The sequence below is a fragment of the Peromyscus maniculatus genome, chromosome 6, assembly GCF_049852395.1.
Source record: "Peromyscus maniculatus bairdii isolate BWxNUB_F1_BW_parent chromosome 6, HU_Pman_BW_mat_3.1, whole genome shotgun sequence".
NCBI lineage: Eukaryota > Metazoa > Chordata > Mammalia > Rodentia > Cricetidae > Peromyscus > Peromyscus maniculatus.
The window spans coordinates 126,697,830-126,714,985 of NC_134857.1; the positions used below are offsets into that span (position 1 = coordinate 126,697,830).

The window sequence follows — 17,156 nt, forward strand, 5'->3', positions numbered from 1 at the left end:
CATTTGTTAAATTTGGTTAAAGCACATTTGCATCTAAATTTGTGAAGGACAATAGTCTGTGACTTATAATTGTTTTCTTTGTCTTTGGCTCCATGTACTAGAACATGAGTTGGGAACCATTTCCTCTTTTATATTCTGAAGAAGGTTGTTGGAGAGTGGCATTAAGTTTTTGGCTGTTTGGAGAGATTCTGATGAAACATCTGGGACTGGAAATTTCTTTTTCAGGGATTCTAACATTAAAAAAAAATTCTTTAATAGTTGAAAAAATTGTTCAGGTTTTATCTCCTTTTCTCTTGGGATGAGATTTGGTAGTTTGTGATTTTAAGGAAAATTCTCTAGGTTATTAGATTTATGAATACATTTCTTCTTGTATTTTCCTTATTACCCACTTTTCATTTCTAGGCCGTTGTCTCCCTCAGCTTGTTTTGGCTTTATTTTCTTTACTTTTTCCAAGTTCTTAACTAGAAACTGAAAGTATGGATTTGTGATTGCTTCTACAGTTTAATGTCAGCGTTTATATTCAACATAATTCCTTTTCACTCTCTTTTGCCTTTATCTTACAGAATATGATGTTATGTTTTCATTCTGTTCTCTATCAATGTTTAGAAAAGGATTTCTTTGGGACTTCTACTTTGACTCATGCGCTACTGAATAACTTCTTTTTTTCTGTGTGTGTTTTTCAGGATTTGATTTCATTTGTGTGTGTGTGTGTGTGTGTGTGTGTGTGTGTGTGTGTGTGTGTGTGTGTATGTGTGATATGCATGCACTACCAATGGGGGCCAGAAGAGGGCACTTTTAGAGCTGGAATTGCAGCAATTGTTAGTCTCTAGACATAGTGTTGGGACTGAACTGTGATCTTTTGGAAGAGATGCAAATGTTTCTAACCTTTGACCCATCTTTTTAGCTACTTTTTACATGTCTTAAATTAATTTTTATTGAGTCTCACTATTTGGCCCAGGTTGATCTCGAATTCACTGCCTCAGGTTATCTACCATCCTAGCTTAGCCTCCTGAGTGGCTAGAACTATAGGCATAGGCTATGATGCCTGACTGAGAGAAGACACTGTTTGATTTCTCAGAGTATGGAGATTTTGCTATTGTTGCTATTATTCCAAAGGGTAGACCAGACCCTCCTTGTCCAAACTAACCCTGTTGAAAGGTTATTCTCACAGAAGTACAAAGGTTCCTAGCTTACTTCTACTCAGTCAGAGAATCTACTCTGTGGTTTAAATTATTTTAAATTTTCCTTGGTTTATGTCTTCCTGTGTGTTGTAAATGGAAATATTATACATGATAAACACTTGATGGGTTCTTGAAATAGTATATATCCTCTTGGTTTGAGTAGAATATTCTAAAGCCAATCAGATCTTATTGGCTTGTGTATTGCTCAGCTCTGCTCTCTGAGAGCAGCTTTATGAGCTTTCAGCTTTTTCAGTATTTGTTTTTCTGTGACTGGTATTTTATTAGCATATAACCCTTCAGACTCACCCATCCTGTCACAGGTAACACAATTTTCTCCTCTTTACAAGTTGAATAGTATTCCAAACTATGTCTACAATCTATATATATATATTAAATTTCTCACCTGTTTATTTGTTGGCCAACACTGGCACTGGAGTTTCATCACCTTCTAGTCTATGCAGGAACTCCCAAAGGATAGACCAGATCCCCCTTGTCCAAACTAATCGTGTTGAAAGGTTATTGTCATATGATCCAAGTCACTAGTAATTTTTGATGTGCTAAACTTGTGAATCAGAGTCAAGTACATGTCTTATCTCCTATGACTGTTCTCAGATTGTAATCAGCCAGTCTGACAACAGCCAAAAGTATTTCATGTAAGAAATCCTCATATTGATCATTGCTTGATTGGAATTTTTGAATTTTAAGTAAATGTTATTCTAGTACTCCCTGAATGTTCCTTTCTCTTCTTTCTCTCCTTCCAAAACATCCCAGCCTCTGGGGAGCACTATGCTACTCACAATTTGTATGAGATCAATTTTGTTATATTCCATATGTGAATGATGGTTTTCATGCACTACTCATCTTTTGTTTCTGACTTTTTTTTTTTTTTTTTTTTTTTTTTTTTTTGGTTTTTTGAGACAGGGTTTCTCTTGTGTAGCTTTGCGCCTTTCCTGGAACTCACTTGGTAGCCCAGGCTGGCCTCGAACTCACAGAGATCCGCCTACCTCTGCCTCCTGAGTGCTGGGATTAAAGGCGTGCGCCACCACCGCCCGGCCTGTTTCTGACTTGTTTTGATCCATATTTTCACTGATGATAGGATTTCCTTATGCCTTATTATTAAATAATAGCACATTGCATATATGCACTTCATTTTCATCTTTGCATCCGTTGATAGATACTATTTCCATGAGTTAACCATTATGAATACTGCTGTAGTGAATTGAGAGCAAAGATGTCCTTTTGGTATATGGATTTAATTTCCTTTGCAGTGTACCTGGTAGTAGGATGGATGGCTTGAGCATCTGGTAATTCTAACTTTGGTGAACTTCCATACTTTTTTTTCTTTTTTTGCAATAGTTCTACTAATCCCCATTCCCACGAGCAGTGTCAAGAATTCCCGTATTTTTCACATGCTTACCACTCCTTGTTATCCTTAGTCTTCTGTATTAGTCATTCTTACTGGGGTGGTGTGATGTGGATGTGAAGATGACTGTTTTGACAAAGTATCTTCTTCTCTATTATATTCAGAATCTCCACTGTGCCATTATAGAGGGTGGTTGAGAAGGATAATCCTTCCTTTTGTATGAAATGATAATTATCTACCCATTTCATTTGCATTTTGGATTGTGTTCTAAGGAGGGACCCTTTCAGGAGACTTTGCCCTCTATCTGCAGTTTCTTGCCTGTCTGTGAGGAGACAGGAAAGAAGGGCTTCATGGAGTCATAAGATCTCTTGGGCTTATTAGTAACTTATTTGGATCTCCTTTTCTGATGTGGTGGTCTATTCAGCAGCTGCCTGAGATTCCATACAGATAAAACATTACTATTCTGTCTCTGTGGTGATTGGCTATATCCTTGGTAGGTGAGGTAGATGTTATGGATGACCTCAGACCTCGTGCACTAAAAGGAGGCGGGAATAAAGAATACCGGTTTGGGGGCTGTTGTAGGAGGTGGTACTTAGAGTATAATTTACATACACAGGTGGAACTGTCAGAAGGCTCTGGTGAATGCATAGGGAAAACATTGCTGTGCTCAGAAAAATAAACAAAATTTACATAATCTCTCCTGGCTCTGTGGTTTTAGTTGTTTTTGTTTGTTTGTTTGTTTGTTTGTTTTCCAGCCACGGTCTTTCACTTTCACCTCCTTTTCTGGCCCCAAAGAACCAAATCTGAACTGAAATTCCAATAGTAGCAAGCTGAGAATTCCTCCCTTTCCCAGCCTGCTGTCTGTGTGCCAAGAAGTGGTTGGCTTATGACCAGGTCTTTACCTTCTTTGGACATTGTCAGAACTGAGGATGCTGAAGGCTTTCTCCTGAGATGAATCAGCAGCACTGTCCGCCATTGTTTCCGTCACGGGGGCCTCTGACGCTAGCAGCCAAACCCGTGTCATAAAGTGAAGCTGCACAAAGAAGCTCAGAAAGTCTTTTGACTTGGGCCAAAATTTGAAACAAAACAGTGGCAATTTTACACCACATTTGAAGACTGTGTTGTAAAGTTGTTACTAGACTTCTGCAGTTTATCCTGTAGAATAACCCCATCCCCCAAGAAATCCTGGCAGAGTGCTTTGGATTCCTAAAATAGATTATTGCAGAGCAATGTCTATGTTCTCTGGGTTATTTCCAACTTAAATCTCATCTTCATCCTCATAATTTAAAATTCCTCTTTTTCATAATAATAAAAATTTTTAATGCTGGTTTTTGAAGTTTGTATATTCTCTAGTTGAGAATATACATGCAGTCAATGGTATTTATTAACTCTATTAATATTCAGATCACTGCTATAAAGCAGTTTCTGTTGATCAGGAATGTAAGGTATCAAAGCCACATACATTAGTATATATTTGCATCTATAATATGTATTGTAAAAGCAAACTTCATTTTGAATTATCAAAAATCCCAGCATTTCAGTAACTTCGATAAATGAGAAAACATGACAAATGAATAAAGATGAATAAACGTAAGTTTTTTTTTGATGGAGCTAAAAAGTCAAGATCAAGAGATTATCAGTGGCTTCCATGTGATTGTGTTTCAGTAATTTTCCTCTTATAATTGATATGATAGAGAGAAGCCATAACTTAGTATATTCTGTTAACTGCTCAGCAAATGTCTGCTAAATTAAAAGCATGTAGGAAAAGATGGATTAGAAAAGTCCATTTATATTGAAATTGATAGAATAGGCTGATGTAAACAACTGTGGCCAATTTGGTAAAGCTGGTTTCAAAGTTTGTCTTTCTGGGATTAGAGAGATGGCTCAGCTTTTGAGTGAACTAAGTTCCCAGCACCCACATTGGGTAGCTTACAACCCCTTATAATTCTATCCAACTCTAGGAAATCAATCTTCCACCCTTTCTGAACTCCACAGGTCCTGCACTCACATGCACACACCCTCACTGACAAACATGCACACATAACTTTTTTAAAAAAGAAGTTTTTCTTCCTGTCCTTTGGTGTGATCTTTAGCAAAGACGCTTGTCATTGGGAAAATATGTGGCTTATTCAGCTATTGAAGTAATGGTAGCAGGACTTTGTGATCATTCAGAAATATGAATAGTACTCTATTCTTAATCATTTATTTTGTATCGCCGAAATGTGATGGGTAAGGTAATGTAGAGGTGCTTGATTTATTTTCTTAAAAAAATCTTCATATACTAGAACATTTCTTTCACACTTCACACTTCTTAATATAAATTTTAAGCATTCCTGAGATGCAGCTCAGTTGGCAGAATGCCTACCCACCATGAAAGCAACCCATAGACTGTTGTGGCACATGCCTATGATGCTAGAATCTCAATGTAGAAGCAGGAGGACGTAGTTCAGAGCCATTCTTGATGACATAATAAGTTCAAAGATAGCCTGGTCTACATATCTTAAACAGATACACAAGTAAGGACAAAAGCTTTTAGGCAAATACCTTTTTCTTGTTATAGAACTTTTTATGAATTTTTTATTCATTTTACATACCAACCACAGACCCCCTCTCCTTCCTCTTTCCACTCCTCCACAGCTTCCCCCCAAGATGATGTCCTGATTTTCTTTATTTTTGTTACACACACACATACAAATATATGCACATGTATGTATATATGTATGCATGCTTATGAACAAGTATATGCAAATATAGCTTGCTGAGTTAGTAATGGTTGTTTGTGTATATGTTTTCAAAACAGACCACTCTGCACTGAGCATCTAATAAGGGGGCTCATCCCTCAAAGTGACTAATTCTCCTTTTTCCCAGCAAGTCACTAGTTGCCTGTAGTTTTTTGTCTGGGGGTGGTTTATGTTGACATGTCCATCGGTGTTGCCATTATTCTGATCTCGTTCATGTAGAAATTTCTCAGAGAGACTGTTTCACAGCAGACTTCCTGGTATTCTGATTCTTAAAATAGTTTCTCTCCTATGATTTTCCCTGAGCCATTGATGCAGGAGCTGTGATGTAGATGTACCCATTGGTGCTGGGTTCTCCACAATCTGTTGATCTCTGCATTGTGTCCAGTTGTGGCTCTCCGTGTTGGTCTCCATTTTCTGTAAAAAGAAGCTTCTTTGATGAGGGGTGGCAGCTACACCTATAAGATGTATAAGGACAAGACTTAGAATTCAGTAAGGAATTATGCTGGTCTAACGAAATGGCGACCGTAGATTCTTTTCTAAGTCCATGACCTTACTAGCCCTGGAAAGCTGGCCAGGTTTCCAGTGTCAGGCATGATTTCCCTCCTGCTGAGTGGGCCTTAAGCCCAGCTGGACAGCTGTTGGTTGCCACTGAGATGTGAGCGCCGCTTATTGCACCTTTATGGATGCTGGTGATCTCTATGGTTCAGACTTGTTGCAGCTGTGCAGAACTGTTTAATTGCTTCTCTCCCTGGGCAGCTCCCATAGTATTTTTGGAACCATGGAAACTAGACCTCAGGAAAGAGGCTTCCAGGTCAGATCCAGCTTGAATCATCTGAGTCCTGTGTCCTAAGTGTCTTTTTTTTTTTTTTTTTAAAGCAACTGAGGTCTACAACTCCTGAGAGGCAACCAACAGCTACATCAATTGTCTATATTATTTTTGGAGTCATTTGTACTGCCTGGTACTAAAACCCATTCTCGTGTTTCAACTACACACATATACACTGATTGAGTCTGATTAAGTTAACTATGCTCTTTTAAGGATCATGATCTGCATTTAATAATGAAAGAAAATTAGACAAAAATATTTACTAGGGCTCACTATATAGAGAGAGGCCCCATCATATCTACATGAGACATGCAAAGGGACCATTTGTATTTCTCAGCAGGACTACAGGAAGGTAGGAAACAATTCAATGATGAGGGCATCTTTGCCACTGAGAACCTACCTGACATAGTGCAAAGGGTTTGAGCCTCTAATGGAGCTGTCCAACATTTCAACAAGTTACTGAATGTCTGAGTTTCAGCTTTCCCCATTACAGTGGAACCAATAAAGCAACTCACAAGGATGAATTGACACAGTGCATTTGTTTAAACAGTGGTTCTCAGTCTTGGCTGTGTGTTTGAATCACAAAAGGAACTTTAAGAAACCCTGACCCAGGCTGAGTTTTAGACCCATTTTATTTTATTAGGACATCTGGGGCTGAGATTGATGCTCCAGTTTCTTTAAAGCTCCATTCATATAGTCTGTAAAAGCTTGATTGTAATGCCTAGAGTGCAATGCAAAAATATTGTGTGGCAGTCATTGGACACATGTCTAGTTATCTTGGATAAACGCCACCAACATATGTGGTTCACCTTTCTTAGGCTGCTTACCATGTGAAGAAGATATGTTTGCTTTGTATTTGTCATCCTGTCAAATAATGGATTAATATATGGCTGCCATAAAAAGAAAACATTGCTCAGTGGTGTGGAAAGTGCTGACTTGAACACTTAGGAGCTAAGATATCAATGACATTACTTAAATGATTCAATTGGCTTATGCTAATGTAGTGTGAGAAATCCACAGAGTCTATTTAATGAGCAAAGGAATTTATTTGGGGGTTAACTCACTACCATGGGAGATTTATCATAGGGTCTGGGAAAGCTGAGCTATGTCCAATGCTGATTTCCCTAGTCCAAGATCTCAGCATCCAATACCACGAGGATGCAAAAAGAGAGCCATGTAAATGCATCATTAAGGGTCTTAAGGGTCCCAAGCATCCATGTCCCAGGAGCATGTACTTCAGGGTCATAGTCAGGTGTAACAGTTACCTGTTACCTCACTAGGGGTGGTACTTCAAGGTCATAGCTAGAATACCTACCCACTACATCTTCCCTTTTTGTCTAAATAAGAAAGTTCTAACCTCTTAAAAAATTATATACAATAGGAATGATTATTAAGTATTGTCAAAGAGAAATAAAGGGTAACGACCTAAACAAAATAGAACTAAAACCAACAAGAACAACATCAAACAAGAGACACATACTAAAATCCAGAGAAATCCAGAACATAGGTAAATGGCATATTACAGAGATTATTCCAAAAGCTGTCCTAGCCTGAAGAATCTGAATATGTTCTAATGTAATGTAATATAATATGTACTTAATATGTTCTAGCTAAGATACAAGAAGATTGTAACTGTAACTATTAGTCTTCAACCCAATCAGAGACCTGAGAAGAAATATAATACCTGAGAAGATGGGAAATGCACACAAGCAACTTTTGGGAATCTTGCGAGAGTAGACAGAGACAGCTGACAGCCTGGTCAGTCACCTAAAGTTTCCCAGCACCATTGGGCATCCAATTTGGCTACAGGCCTAGAACATCTGACAGACCATTTTCAGAAGCAGGAATTTTGAAAGACCATCTTACCATGTTTTGGCAGAGTTCAGAAGTTGCTTTTCCTTGTGTCCTACTTATCCAGAAAGGACAGCATTTGTACTGTCAGCATTCACGGCAAGGGCAGTTCTTTGCCCAGCAGGCCATTATGCGCCAAGAAGACAAACTTCCAAATGAAGTGTCTAGAAGCCCAACATTCTCTTGGTATTAGGTCAGTGCTGCTAGGAGTGATCACATCTCATATCAACAGAATTGTAAGTTATTTAAATGCCATATTCTTTAGGTCTATGAAGTGTTTGAAGATTACCTATCAATCTGACCTATGTATCTGTAAATCTGGACAACCTAACTAACATAACTATAGAAATGACAAGCATGAGTGACTATAAATCTGTAAGTCTTATCTACCTAAATAACCTAAGGACTAAGGCTTCATATAAACAAGGTAAACAGTCTGTAAACAAATGTACAGTAAAAGGACAATGATCTCAAAATTGTGACAATACACAAAATGTCTTAAACAGAGGTAGAACATATATACAGTATGACAAACATAATTTTACATTTGTATCAATATACAAGATATTTCAAATAGGAGTAGAAATATATGTACAGAGCTGCGGAATTTGTGATTTGGGTGAAGATAGATGTCATGGCTGGTCTGGAAAGTGATGGCCAATTCCAGTTCACTGGTATTAAAAAGTATTTCAACTCTTACACTCTCACAGGTAGAATAAATTGTCTACTGGCCACATATGGAGGCATTGCTTTGTTGGTCTTATACTTCAAATTAAGGCCTAAAAAAACCCCAGCTGTGAAAGCAACATAAATGGATTTTGAAATGACTGACCACATCTATTAAGTCCCATGCCTGAAGTAGCTGATGTCAACTCATCATGTAATACTCAATTTGTACAATAAATTATGAACCTTGAAAAAAGAAATATATGTACAATATAACAAATATAGTTTTGTATTTGTATCAATATACAAATTATCTTAAATAGGAATATAAAATAGTTTACATTTGTATCAACATACAAGAATCCATATCAGTGCAAATTATCTAGGGCTGATATTTTACTAAATTAGTTTACTAGCATATACAATAATCTACTTTAATAACCTATACTTATCCATTTCCCTTTTTATTTTCTTAAGGAGAATACTGAGTCTAATTTTTATTGTTCCACCCCCAATCTTATAACCATTATCCATAACACAGAAAAAATGAAACCTTTGGGGGAGGGGCATCATTTTCTTAGAATTGCTTCCTGCTGTTCAAGGGGAGATAGTATCTCCATTGGGTCCTGTAAGAAAGCTCAGATAGTTAGGTCTCAATAGGGCTAGCTGTAGATTCTACAGCTAGTCTTAGAGTAATGGGTAAGGTTGTCTGAGATTCTGGCCAGAAGTGTAGTATGATGGACCATCTCATCTTATAACTGTCCTGGAGAGGTTTCAGTCCAAAGTTGATCGTTGAGTAATGTTCATGGGTACCATGGCATCATTATGGACTGGGTGGAGTCATTGTTGTAGGGAGCCCCATCTTCCTTCTTGAGACTTCAGAGATTGCTATTGGAAAGGCTTATTTTTTTATTATTTTATTGTGGAAAAACTTGAACATTTTAAATATCAAAATAGAAAGTTTTAATTTACTTTGGATAGAGAAAGGATTCTCTGAAAGCAAGGACAAGCATGGAAAGAAATAGAAACTTGATGACAATGGTCCCTAGATTACTGGTTTTCTTCTATTCCACAGCAGGTGGCTCTTCTGATATGAGACAGAATTCCAACTCCAAAGCCACCTTGAATCAGGACCACAACTTTTCTAGAGTTAAAGAGATACAGATGTTAGGCAGTGAGATATTACCCTGTGCATATTGGTACCAATAGGTTCTTTCCTTCTCCTGTAGACATCTGGTTATCCAAGGCCTTATGATTTCTGGAAGATGGGTATTTCTATTATACTGTAAAGACAAAAACAGAACCCTACCTGACCCTTGTTTGTTGAGTTTTTCTTACAACTTGTATAGTTGTCACATTGGTAGATGAGCTATTACTTCTCCTCATCAAGGGGTTTCTCCTCTTCAAATCAAATCTTTATTAATTTTATCGGTATCCATAGCTTTTCTTTTCCTGCAGAAACAAAAGCAAAACTCCTCCCCCAATGTAGGACATGTCTTGGTTTTCATTATGAGGTCAACACATCTTTCTTTGAAGTAAACCGGTTGGTTTAGCTTATGAATTTTTTTTCTGTGCCCAGTGTCTCTCTTCAGCTCTTGTTCCTTTCTCATCAGCACTGAGAAAATTCAAGGTTAATAAAGCATTATCTAATCTATTTCTAGGGGTCATTGTTACCTCTTTTTGTTTATTCAGCATAGCCTTTAAAGTTCAGTTAGATCTTTCTATGACTGCTTGTTCTGTGGGATTGTGTGTTATACCTCTAATATGCTTTATATTGTAATACACAAAAGCTATCTCATTTTATTTGGGATGTATGCTGAAGCATTGTCAATCTTAATTTGTACAGGTATTCCCATGAGAACCATAACTTCTAATAGGTGTGTAATCACACAATCAGCTTTTTCCGAACTCATAGGAGTTGCCCATTTAAATCCTGAATAGATGTCAATGGTGTGGTGTACATATTTTAATCTTCCAAATTCTGCAAAATGAAACACATCCATCTGCCAAATTTAATTTCTCTGTATACCTTTTTGATTGCTTCATTGCAGGTAATGGAGTTTGGTTATAGAAGGAACAAGTAGGACTTTTTTTTTTTCAATTTCCTTGGCTTGTTGCCAAGAGATGGAGAAAGCCTTCTTCAAATTCTTGCTATTCACATGTTGTTTCTTATGAAATTCTGAGGCTTCCAGCATATTACCTGTTAATAACTGATCAATCTCATCATTACTTTGTGCTAGAGGACCTGGCAGACTCATATGGGATCTGATGTTATATATATATATTCCCTATTTCTGATTATTTCCTGTAATTGTATAAATAGTGAAGTTAATTCTGTATTATCAGAAATAAATTCAGCAGTTTCAATATGTAAAACAACTCTCTGTATATTGAGAGTCAGTGACTGTATTGAGGGGCTCCATGAAGTCCCTTAGTACTATAATAATGGCATTCAGTTCTGCCTTTTGTACAGAATTGTAAGGACTTTGAACCACTTTATTTAAATCTTCTGATTTATATCCTGCCTTTCCTCATTTATTTGCATCAGTATAGAATGTGGGGACTCCAGAGATTGGCTTTTGCCATACAATGTGAGGAAGGACCTATTCAGTTCTTTTTATGAATTCTATTCTCTTACTTTTGGGATAACAATTGTTAATCTCTCCCAAAAATTTACTGCAGGCTATTTGCCAGTATTCATTATATTTCTATAAAGAGGAAATCTCCTCATTAGTTAAGAGTACTACAATTTCTTTTGGGCCCATTCCTGTCAATTGATGAAGTCTTAATTTTCTTTTTAGAATAAAATCAGAGATCTTTTCCACATAAGTTTTTAATTTCTTACTTGGTTTACATGCTAGAAATATCCATTCCTATATAATATCTTCTCTTTGCATCAAAATCCCTGTGGAGTATTTTCTAGAAGGGAATATGACTAGAATGCAGTTAAGTTCTGGATTCACATGATCCACATGTGCTTCTCATATTTTCTATTAAAGCCAATTCCTTCTCACCTTCAACTGATACTTCTCTTGGAATATTTAAGTCCTTGTCCTCTTTTTGGGTGTTAGGCAAATTTACCAGTCAGTTTTTAGATATTTCAATGACAGCTTGTAAGTTGGAAATGCTTCTTAACAATTTTTGAAAATCATTAAGAGTCTGCAATCAGTCTCTCCTGGGTTGTACCTTGTGAGGTCTAATTTTTTGGAGATCTATCTTATATCCTAAGTAATTAATAAAATTTCCTCTTTGTATCTTTTCAGAAGCAATATGTACTCCCCACAGGGGCAAAAATTTCTTTACTTTTTCAAACGTGCTTTCTAAGGTGCCTAACTTTGGATCAGCTAATAAGATATCATCCATATAATGATAAATTATAGATTGTGGAAATTTTGCATGAATTATTTCCAATAGTTTTTGCACAAAATATTGGCACAGGGTAGGGCTCTTTAACATTCCTTGTGAGAGGACCTTCCATTGATATCTATTGACTCACTGGGAATTACTATAATTAGGTATTGTGAAGATAAATTTTTCTCTATCCTTTTCTTGTAAAGGTATGGTAAAGAACAGTCTTTTAAGTCAATAACTATAATAGGCCATTCTTTGGGTAACAGAGGGGACAAGGGCATCCCATTCTGTACAAAGCCCATAGGCCGAATTACTTTATTAATGACTCTCATTTCTGTCAGCATTCTCCAGTTACCAGACTTCTTTTTAATAACAAGTATAGGAGAATTCCAAGAGCTGGTAGATTCTTCAGTTCTTTAACTGCTCTTGAACCAGCTGTTCTAAAGCTTGTAGTTTCTCTTTTGTCACAAGCCATTGTCCAACCCAGATAAGTTTTTCAGTTAGCCATTTTAAAGGTAGGGCTTTCAGTACTTCTGAGAGTTCAATGGCAGTGTTGTATTCTATTTGTGTACAGCCTGAACAGTTGGTAGCTTCTTTTTATAGTATCTTATAATATTATTCCTAGAAACATAAATTGGTCTGTTTTCCATTTCTGTGACTGGAGGAATTTTAATCAGGTTATTCCACTGCTGTAACAGATCTTGGTCCCAAAGATTCACTGCTACATTTGCCACATATGGCTTTAAACTTCCTTTCTGTCCTTCTGGCCCTATGTACTCAATCCATCTTGAACTTTGTTTTACCTGAGATAGGGTTCCAGTCCTAGAAATTGGACATCTACCTCTTGAAGAGGCCATTCAGATGCCATGCAATTGGTGTAATTTTGGTGTAATTACAGTTACATCCATACCTGTGTCTACCAGGCCCTCTAGAACAATACCATTAATTCATACCCTAAGCTTTGGTCTTTGTTCATTTATGGAAGTCTGCCAAAATATTCATTTTATGGTGGTTTTTTTTTTTGAGTTTTTTCATCTATCAGAGCTGTTCTATCATCTAGTGCAGTATTATTCTTTACATTAGACACTGGGTTATTTAATACCCTGGAGAGAAATTTCCTCCACAGTGCCTGGAAATATTTGGACCACATTTGATTTGGGGGGCCTGCAAGAGGCTCCCCAAGGCATTTCTTTCTAGTAAAGGGTTGCCTTATATTTCTATTGTTGATGTGCATTCATTGGTCCATTGTTGGAATTTGCCACATCTTCTGCATAATCCAGAAGGTTGAATTCTCCTGTTTGGTTTATTTCTACAAGAAGTGTAGCTTCTAGGAGCACCCTGTTTATAATTTCTTCTCATATGACCTGGTGTACCACAGTTAAAACATTTGGTAACTTAAGGCCTCCTTACATTTCTGGAAATCGTCTTTCCTATCCAAGCCTTCTTACCAGAGATTCAACACTATTTGTATATTGAATCCATTTCTCCAACAGGACTGATCTGACCTTTAAAGGTGTAAGTATTCTTTTACATTCTGTATTAGCATTGTTAAAAGCCAAGGATTGAGTTAATACTTGTTTTAGTTCTTGGTCTGATACTGTCTTGTTTATAACAATGGTCAGCCTTTGTATAAAATCAGTAAATGGTGCTTGTGGTCCTTGGAAAATCTTTATATATAACTCAGTTAGATTCTCTGCTTCTGGAATATTTTTCAAAGCAGTTAAAGCTGCTGTATGGTATAAAGATATTGTATGCTCATCAAAAGAATTTGATCTTGGGAGATCTCAAAACCTCAGATCTTACCCTGCTGTTTTAGGATCCTTGTTTCCTCTCTCAACCAGCTTTTCCATTGTAACTGCTGGCTATATTCTAGAACAGCTGAGATGAACTGATTCCAGTCATCTGGTATGATTCTATTTGTAGAAGGCCATGTATTTAACATCTGTTTTACGTATGTTGAATGTATACCAAGGTGACCACTGCTTCCTTAATGTTTTTTAAAAATCTCTCATACGAATAGATTGCAAGATATATTCCACATATGGCTCAGGTTGTTTATCATCTGTTGATTTCTCACGGATGGTGACGGGATAAGCCATTGTATAAGAGCTACCTGGCAATGTTATGACTTGTATGGCCTTGCCCTTCTGCTTATTATTTTCTTTGTTGTCTTTACTGAGAGATGCCTCCAGAGCTTGAAATCCAATAACTACTGCCTGTTGTAACGTTTGCACCTCCTCTGTTGTAAAGGGTTCTAAATATTTCATGAAATCATAAGATTTTTTATGTTATTCTGAAGCATATGATTCCATAGACTTTATTTTATCAATTAGCAATGATCTTTCCTCATTATGAATTATCTGGATAGCATTGACATTGCTCTGAAGAGTTATTGTTTTATCCATTAAGTTTTCATATTTATTATTAATAGAATTAAATCGGGTTGTACAGTTATTATTAATGGACTGAAGTTCTTGTGGTAAGTTAGCAGATTCCACAGAAAGAATCCATTTATTTAAGTATTCAGTCAGTCCCATTAATGTCTCATTTTTGCTGTTATCATTGAGCCAGTTCTTTAATGATATGATGTGAATGACTATGCTAATTGTCATTGTAGTGAGCATTATATATGTCCCAGGAAGATTGTATATGTCTTGTAAAATTTCATTCTTAATACAAACAAAAATATTTTTAAATTTCTGAGAAGTAACATTTTCTGCCATTTTGAAAGAAATATTCAAAATTTGTAAAGAAAAATTTTATTAATTTGTTTATTTATTAATCAGTTTTAAGGTGTGAAATTATTGAGTAATTTTACTTTAGATGAAATCCTTAAGAGCTGGTATCTCAGTTCTTGTGATGATTTTTTGGGGTGAAATAGTGATGTTTAGCCATCAGGTTTTGCAGGTGTAGCTCTAAAGGTACAAGGTCCTGGAGCATGTTCTGAAGACCCTGACCTGTATTGGGCCTAAAGAGCTACTGAGCAAATCCTACTGATATGTGCAACCACAACTGGCTGTGTATGTATGAGATGGGGGATGCATCTGTGGGCTGGACTCAGCTAAGTCAGGCGGGCTCCTGCAGTCGGTGGCATGGACCGAACTCAGTCAATCGGGCACAGTAGGGAAGATTGAGTGGCGAATGGAGCCACAGGGTGTAAGCTCTAGTACCCATGGAATAGCTCAAAGTAGGGAATGGATTGGCATAGCATGTGGGACCCAGAAGGGAGGGAGTGGTACACACACAGTTAGAATGCAGGAATCTGAGCTGCTGCTGGTACATGGCAGATCTCACGGGCTGCCCACGAAGCCTGTGTGTAGGGTCCGTGGGAGCTATCTGGGTGTGTGAAAGGCCATGGATGATTAAAAAAAAAAGTCATGGATGGCCTACCAATGCTCCCACGTGGGGGTACCAGATAATGTGAGAAATCCATGGAGTCTATTTAATGATCAAAGGAATTGATTTGGGGGTTAACTCACAAACATGAGAGATTTATCATAGGGTCTAGGAAAGCTGAGCTGTGTTCCACACTGATTTGCCTGGTCCAAGATCTCAGTATCCAAAACCACCAGGAGGTGAAGAGAGAGCCATGTATGTGCATCCAAGGTCTTAAGGGTCCTGAGCAGCCACACCCCAGGGGCATGTACTTCAAGGTCACAGACAGGTGTAGAAGTTACCTGTTACCTCGCTAGAGGCAGTGCTTCAAAGTCAGCTAGAACAGCTACCCATTATACTAATGTGAGGCGGTGCTTCAAAGTCATAGCTAGAACAGCTACCCACTACACTAATGTTTATAGAATACACTTAAAACTTAAATATTTTAGATTAGAATTTAAACCTTAAATACTATCTCATAGAGTAGCTACTGTACCAGTATGACATAGGTAAATTCTTCAAATATATAAGATCCTGATATCAGCAAGAATATATTGATATTATGTGGTGGAGCATATGTGGTATTTGTATATAGTTGGGTTGATTTGTGAAATTTGTGAGAAGTATTGAGGCCATAATTGAATATAGTGGAGATTATTATAATATCAGTATGAGCATCTGCTCTATGGTCTCATGTTGCTGTCACTATAATTAGATTATTTCCTCTGACACTATGGGATCATGACTGAAGAGCTGTAAGTCTAGAGAAATGCCTAGTCCTTTACTTTTTTAGCCTTTGTTAGGATGCAGTTTAATTCACTCCATAGCAATAGAAATGCATTCTTTTTGTTCATAGAGAATGGGGACCATTTTCTGAATCTAATCTTTAAATGAAGGGTCATTTGTTTTTAGAGTTCTCCAAGATGATAATCCCAAGCCAGAAATAATCCATCCAAGTTGAATTTTAGAATGTGTGAGAAGTATTCAGAGTTACATCTTGCAGAGACTGACATGTATTGTCAGTTTGATTATCTGCAGTATTATGTACCCCTTCTAATTTTCAAATTATCCCCTTGACACTGTGGAACCACATGGGTCTTTTGCATTTAAAAGTTGAACTATAGCATGTATTACAAGTAGATTTTTAAACAACATTGCCAGAGGCTCAAATGACTTAATTAAGATTAATAATAAAACATCTCAAAGGTGCTAATAAAATCAATCATTTCTGTGTGACTGATAAAATAGGCTTGAATTTATCCACAATCCCTTCCATCCACCTCCCATTTGCTTTTCTCCTTCAAAGTATTTCCATTTCTCTGTGAAAAGCTAACTACATTCTTTTGGAGAACTTTCACATATAAATAGTATATGATATAAGTCTTTTACTATTTGTTATTATGTTTTAATAAAGAGTTTGAGCATTTTAGGTCAATGCTAATATAAAAGAAGACATGGAGTTCTTGGTCATGAGAGTACAACTGTATGTTGTTCTTTTTAGAGCTGTTATGTCTTGAGACCAGCTTTACTGGTATCTGGGGTTGAACATGGTGGGGAAGGCAATGCATATTAAGAATTCAATATGGAGGTCAGCCATGGTAGGGACTATGAATTTGGAACATAATAGGGATGCATCTGGCCTGTAGCAGAAGGAATGGGTCCTTTTGGGGGTGGGGATTGCAGAGAACTGGTGTTATAATTGGGTCCTATAAAACCCAGAATGGCTTTACATGACATACTTAATTATTCTTCTCTCCATTCCTTGTAAGCTGAAGGGGAAAGTCTTTACTGAATAAGCTTTT

The 17,156-nt window shown here is 37.0% G+C and overlaps 1 protein-coding gene and 1 pseudogene across 2 annotated transcripts in view; both read left to right on the forward strand.

The window, feature by feature from the left end:
- The window catches only part of Ttll7 (tubulin tyrosine ligase like 7), a 131,131-nt gene that overhangs the window by 9,878 nt on the left and 104,097 nt on the right, over window positions 1-17,156 (forward strand). The window lies entirely within an intron of this gene.
- Window positions 8,419-8,909, forward strand: LOC102911198 (ATP synthase F(0) complex subunit k, mitochondrial pseudogene; annotated as a pseudogene).